Here is a 7,654-nt window from a genome sequence, read left to right on the forward strand (position 1 = left end):
CGCCCCATCTACACTGCCATATAATGCATTGTATGAATCTACACTGAGTATAATGAGTTCAAAACTGCAGTAGATGGGACCGGTGTCAACCTGTATCAATTCAGCAAGGTAGATGCAGCCTCATCCTTGGGTCCTCCTGATGCCTTGGACTGCAGAATTATAGCAATTATTATTAATATAATGTAATATACTAATGTATATAATAATAATAGCAGTATACACATGTGTACAGATAGCATTAATGTGGACACAATATCAATCCACATGCTGCAGAAGGCAGCACTTCTCGGAACCGTTCACATTCTACAAAAATACCTCTAATATCCTAGGCCCTTGGGAAGAGTCCGATATTTGGAGATGAATCCCAAACACTTGGATCTAATGTGCATGTATCCTGTATTGATAGGTAAAGGTAAAGGTTCCCCTGACGTTAAGTCCAGTTGTGTCCGACTCTGGGGGTTGGTACTCATCTTCATTTCTAAGCCGAAGAGCCGGCATTATCCGTAGACACCTCCAAGGTCATGTGGCCAGCATGACTGCATGGAACGCTGTATTGATATGCACATGTAAATAAAAAAGCAGTTTGATACCACATTAACTGCCATGGGTCAGTGCTATGGGATTATGAGGTTTGTTGTTTGCAAGACATTTGTCTTCTTTCAGAGAGCTCTGGAGTCTCAACAACTATGGCCCCATCTACACTGCTATATAATACAGTTTCAGAAGGCAGTTGAACTGTATTATATGGCAGTGTAGATGAGTCCTACAACTCCTAGGGTTTCATATCGATTCTAAGGCTCACCTTTGTTCCCATTTGAACATCTCAAAAAATAGGGTGTGCCTTAGAAGGTGTATAATACATATCTATATTATGTGTGTATGTATTATTTACAGGGTAGATGCAGCCCAAGAGACCACCTACGGTGCTGAATTATACATATTTCAGCCTTCTCTGTCAGATAGTGTCAGTGCCTCATCAAACTGAGTTTGATCTACCTCCCAAGGATTGTGAGGATAAAGAGGGGAAAATAATAATAATAATGATAATAATAATACTTTATTTATACTCCGCCACCATCTCCCAGAGGGACTTGGAGCAGCTTACAAAGCTCTTAAAATACAAAAAATGCAGAAACAATAGCATAAAAAAAACAGCCAACATAAATATCTCACTTTACAAAAGCCCCTGGTTAAAATCAGTAAAATACAGCAATAGCTGCAGGTATAAGACAACAAAAATCAATCTCAGTCGTGTAAAGTGCTTAGTAATCTATGGGTCCTCATGGGAAACATGGAGCTCATTGAATAGAAGGCAGAATATAAGTGTAAAAATATTTTACAGGGATGAAGAAATGTGTGGCCTCCAGGAGTTGGACTTCAACTCTCATCATCCCTCACCACTGGGTGTGCTAGTTAGAACTACTCAGAGTTGGATTGGATAGCCCTTGTGATCTCTTACAGCTCTGATGATTCTGTACCACGATGCCATAAAGACATTCTAACAAAGTTATCCTCCTCCTTTTTATTTGTACCTCAGAGGTGGAAACCCTGCTGTCCTTCGGGTGTTCTTGGATTGCAGCTTCCAGCAGCACTAGCCGATATAGTCAAATGACCAGGAATGTCTGAAACTATAGTTCAGTAATATCTGGAGGGCCAAACAATTCCTCGTCTAATATACATTCACTTGCTGCAATTATATCGCAAGAGTAAGACTTCAGTGCCTTGTGTTATATATGGTAGAAAACACTGGTCACTTGTTAAGCCTGCAGAGAATATGAGGGCTGCGAAAAATAAATAAAGTGAGAAAATCTGCCCTGAAGTGCTAGGGGAAAAAATCATTAGGACTGCAACTGAATGCACTGTAGGTAAACTAAGTTTTATAAAACTTGCTACATGTGTACCTGGCTATTGCATATCCAATTTGTTAGTGCTTTAAGAAATAGGGCATTGGTTTTTTCAGCATAAGGTTTTATTCAGAGGCAAAATTGCCATGGCACATGATGTTGGTAGGCGAGATACAAAGATATAGCTGGGGGGGGGGGGGGGAGATTGAGAGAGGGAGAGAGAAAGATATTGCCTATTGCCTCTAAATAAGATTTCTGAAATTGTGCCTCAGTTCCCAATTTTCTAGAATTACAGTGGAGGGAGCATTAAAATGCTCATGACATTTTAAGTTATTGTAATGCCAGAAATGTGCTGACTACTGGGGTATTTTGTTGCGGGGAGGCAGAATTCTTACCTTGGACCAGGGGGGAATGCTCTCATTTTCACCCCCATAGCTATACCTTTGTTGGAATCAAACGTAAATTTCTTTCTCACACACACACACACGCACACACACACATTCTGGCTCAATTGTTGTGAATGTTACAGTTAATTGAGTGCCAACTGCCTTTTCATTTTGAATTCAGTTTGCACCAAGCAAAGTACCTTCTAAATGACCCTCCAATTGTGCCAAACCAAGACAATTAGAGGGTATGCAGTTCATGTCAGTGTTTCTCATATTATCAACTGAGTACACATACTGAGCTATTAATCTTGTCGACATTGTGGGGCTGAAAATAGCCATATGGATACTTACTTACTTAGGCGATCCCTTGTTGTCTGAATATGACGGTCCTCCAAGTGTAGTGTCTTGGCGGTGGGTACGTAGGTGACTGTGGAGTCCTATTCTTGACCCGCATGTTCTTCTACAGTGAGGGCATCTGTTTCCAGGTGGAAGGTGGTCCCAGCCAGGGTTGGCTTAATGCACCTTCCTCTTGGCACGTTTCTCCCTTTTGCCCTCCATTCGTGCTTCTTCGAATTCTGCAGCACTGCTGGTCACAACTGACCTCCAGTTAGAGCGCTCAAGGGCCAGGGCTTCCCAGTTCTCAGTGTCTATGCCACAGTTTTTGGGGTTAGCTTTAAGCCCATCTTTAAATCTCTTTTCCTGTCCACCAACTTTCTGTTTTCCATTCCTAAGTTGGGAGTACAGTAACTGCTTTGGGAGATGGTGATCAGGCGTTTGGACAACATGCCCAGTCCAGCGGAGTTGATGGTGTAGGAGCATCGCTTCAGTGCTGGTGGTCTTTGTTTCTTCCAGCCTGTCTTCCCAAGAGATTTGCAGGATTTTTAGGAGGCAACACTGGTAGAATAGTTCCAGGAGAACACTCTCTGCTTTATTCGGAAGAATGCTGCACGCGCAGAGCTCAGGTAGTGTTGTATTTCAGTGTCGATGTTGACTGCCAAGGTAGCATTTTCTAATGTTACACCATTAAGCTATATTCCTGACATTGCAGAGGGATTGGCTCGTGCCTGCTGGAGGAGCACTTTGGTTTTCTCGATATTCAATGAAAGGCCGAGCTTCTTGTATGCTTCTGCAAAGGTGTTTAGAGTGGCTTTTAGGTCTTTTTCTGAATGCACACAGACTATGTTGTCATCAGCATATTGGAGTTCTATAACAGATGTTGTTGTGACCTTCATTTTGGCTTTTAATCTGAGGTTAAATAGCTTGCCATTTGTCTGATAAATGATTTCTACTCCGGTGGGAAGCTTCCCATCAACAAGACGAAGTATCATAGCGATGAAGATGGAAAATAAAAGTTGGGACAATAACATATCCCTGTTTGACACCTGATTCCTGAATAACTCTGGCCCCATCTACACTGGCCATTTAATTCTAGCTTCAAACTGCAGCAGCCAGACAACAGACTCCCACAAATGTGTGGGAAATAAAACCCTTAATGTGCATCAGTGCTCTGTGGTTTGCGTGATCACCATCCAGGTCTCCAGCTGGTTCCAGGATCTGCACAACAACATACCTTTCTTCAATTGCATTAAATGGTCACTGTAGATGGAGCTTTTATTGCTCTCTATTATCCTTTGACTGAATGAATAAAAACAAATTTATCATTTATTGATATATTTTATTAATTATTTTTGAGCCACTTTTCCTAGAATACTGGCTTCTATGTCTGGAACTGTTCAAGGACCTTTTAATTCAGCCTTTTACAACCTAGCAGACCAGGTATGTTAATATAATTACTGTATTGTCGTCGTAGTAGTTGATACCTGTCTTTCCTCATGGCTCGAAGTGGAGCACAACACAGTTAAAACACATTACCATAAAATACAATAAAATGCATATATTAAAACACATTATGTACAAACACACAGAGAGGTGCAAATAACACACATACCTGCATACACATCTGGCCTGTCTACCAAACTTCTGCTGCTTATGGCAGGTGGTAATGTAATATTTTTTTCCAATATGTATGATTAATATGGAAATAATAGGATTGACACACACATATCTAAATCCAATTGTTATTTTCTGAGTAGAGCAATTAAAGCAATGAGAATTATGTGTCATTTTACTGCTAAATGATTGAGCCAGTGCTCCTAGTTGAGACTAGTAGCTGGATTTATGCCATTGTTATCTTTTACTGGTCCTGCTTTGTTCATTATAGAAAATAAAAGGATACTCTGGACTAGTCTTCCATGATGTCATTGAATGTGATCCTCCACTAAAATAAAATAAGAAGAACATGTGTTTGTTTACTGTATGCACCTTAAGGGAATATACATAATGAATTTTCTCCAAAATAACTTTATTGCTTTCACTGCCAAGTTAAACTCCACGACACATTGGATGATCCAATTGTAATGTTTGTTCCTCTTTTTAAATAACGGGAAAGTATGAATTATACATTCTCCTGTTTCCAACTTAATTCAATTAACTAGCATCCATAGCTGAAAAACTGCAGGCTTCTAAGGCATACTGCTACAATTCCCAGAGTTCATAGGAATTTCTTTAAATGAGTTTTCCTTATCTTTAGCATTGGCAAGGGCAGTGACTCACAAGTATAGTGTTAATGGAAGCATGATTAAACTTTCACATTTAACTTTTAAGAAAAATTGCAGAAGCAAATTTATCTCAACGTATCAGGACAAATTAAAATATTTTGCATAATGGTAAACTATAAAAAGGGGGACAATGAGGTAGTCTTTTTTTCTTCCAGTTTTATGTAACATTTCGTATCAACTAAGATTTTACCAAAACAAAATGTGAATTAGATATATACTCTTAACAAGCTGCAGAGCATTTTAACATAACTTGTTAAAGTTAGTAAAGATAAAGGTTTTCCCCTGACATTAAGTCTAGTTGTGTCTGACTCTGGGGGGTTGTACTCATCTCAATTTCTAAGCCAAAGAACCGGCGTTGTCTATAGACGCCTCTAAGGTCATGTGGCTGGCATGACTGCATGGAGTGCTGTTACCTTCCCACTGAAGCAGTACCTATTGATCTGCTCACATTTGCATGTTTTTGGACGGCTAGGTTGGCAGAAACTGGGGCTAACAGCGGGAGCTCACCCCGCTCCTCGGATTTGAATTGCTGACCTTTCAGTCAGGAAGTTCAACAGCTCAGTGGTTTAACCCACTGCGCCACCAGGGAGAACAAATATTTGGGGGTTTGGGGGATGCATTCTTATTTCTGGATAATCCTGGACACATCACTTTCTGTCACATTACTTTCTCTTGCAGGATTGCTTTGTGAGTAAAAGAGCAACACTGGTATTCTTCAAAGAAGTGTGAGAAGATAAAGTATGACAAGTCCCCTTCAGATTTTGTTGCTTGCTAGAAAAAATAGCAACCAGAAAATACTAATTGATCTGAAAGAAATTACCCAAAATCTTCTGGGTTTGCAGATTGCCTCATTTTTCTGAATGATACTCCCCATGAAGAGATGAAGTTTAAATTTTTCTCCCTAGCTACACTCTTAATAATCATTTCTCACTTTCACAAACAACGATAGGGTTGTGGGGAGTGTAGATCCTCAGCATCATAGCAAATGGTTGTAGTTGTGCCTATCACACACCAATTTGTGAAATTCTCAAGGTTTTCTTAAGTCTCCTCTAATAACTTGCACCTCAGAAGAAACACAATATTTCCTTAGATTTTTTAAAAAGTATAACTCCCCTTCATCCTTTTTTTGTACAAGGTCTCCTTTTGAAGAGTTGCTCTGTGACAATAATAATTTGCAATTGGAAGAGGAATTGTTGCGGTTAGAGATGAAGGTTCCTGAAGTCAGGCTCCTTCTCTGAAAACGAAGCTGAGGCAAGCAATATAATTATCACAAAAGCCTCAATTGCTAATTGAAGTTTCTTTATTCCAGATTTTGTGGCAACACCTTTCTGAACTGGGGCATTAGGAGTTTTATTGCCTTTTAAACTGAGCGTCTCTGTAAAATGTTTACCTACCTTGGAGGTAAGCCAATCAGTTTTGGTGAAGCTCATTCCCAAGAAGTATTTATATAGAACCACATGTAAAACATGCAATTGCAGCCCTCAGATCTGCTACTGGAGAGGCTATGGATGGGATAGGACTGGATAAAAACTAGGAGACTTGTGGTCAAACAATATTATTGTGTGATAAAGACAACAAAAGTTATTAATGAGGAAGTATATAAAGCTACCGTAGGAGAGACTACAAAAGCTTGCCCATTGGGAAGGGCAAGATCCACTCCTCTACCAAGTCATCAAAGTATGAAGTAGTTATCCTTCCATGTTTGTGGTTTTGACATTTGCAGATTCTGTTCATGGGTTTCATTTAAATGTTCTCTCTAGAAATCTCTAGTTCCCGGTGTGGCCCTATGATCAATTTCCTCCAGTCACACCAAAGAACCTAGAGATTTCTAGAGAAAACACCTCCTTAGAAATGTCTAGGTTTTCCAGTGCAATTCTGTGGTCAGCTTCCACTGGAATTCAACCACAGAGGCATGCTAGAAGACGTACCACTTCATCACACTGAAGCAGGGAAGTGTAGAGCACAGTCTTTTAAAATAAAACAGATGATTTCCATACCTTCATCACACTGTTGGCACTCTGTGGTACTCTGCATACTTTCAGTAGATTTGCCATCACAGTTTAATCACTAGGCATTGCCCACCATCCCTCCCCCACCCCTGTTCTTTACCTCCTCTCTTTGAAATGTCAGCTGTTACTTGTCTTCAATTCCGGAAGCAAGGAAGCAGGGGGGAAGGGAGGGAAAGCGGAGGTTCTCTCTCTCTCTCTCTCTCTCTCTCTCTCTCTCTCTCTCTCTCTCTCTCTCTCAGCTGCCCCTCAGAGAAGGGTGTGGCCCTTGGGAAACTATAATACCCAGGAGGACTCCATTGCATGGAGCTATAGCATTTAAAGTGGGGTGCAAGGGCATTCATTCCATACTGTAAATGCACCAAGAGAAGGTTATGGACCTTGGAAAAACTATGACTGTCATGACTCCCAGGACTGCACAGCATGGACACATAACAACAGCAACAACAATGTCTTTTAAAATGGGTCCCGCCTGTCATGGTTTGCAAAGATACTATGTGTGTGTTAACTGGAAAATCAACTGCATGAAGCTGATTGGCTGAGTTTGCAAAGACCTGGGAATCGTTTTTGCAACTGTTGCTGTCCTGCTGCTGGAGAACTGATTTGAACAGGTTTTTCTCTGTGTGTGCGAGTGAATCTACTGAGTACTGGCTGGAATGAGGATGGCTCTGTACTCAGAGAGGTCTGACTATTTCTGAGGTCTTGTTTGCTGCTGATCTTCACTGGAGCAGATTTATGGACTATGAAAGGACTGCTTATGACTGCTAATTTCTGTAAGCAATCAGAGGGACTATTGTAAA

Source organism: Anolis carolinensis, chromosome 5, assembly GCF_035594765.1.
Source record: "Anolis carolinensis isolate JA03-04 chromosome 5, rAnoCar3.1.pri, whole genome shotgun sequence".
Lineage (NCBI taxonomy): Eukaryota > Metazoa > Chordata > Lepidosauria > Squamata > Dactyloidae > Anolis > Anolis carolinensis.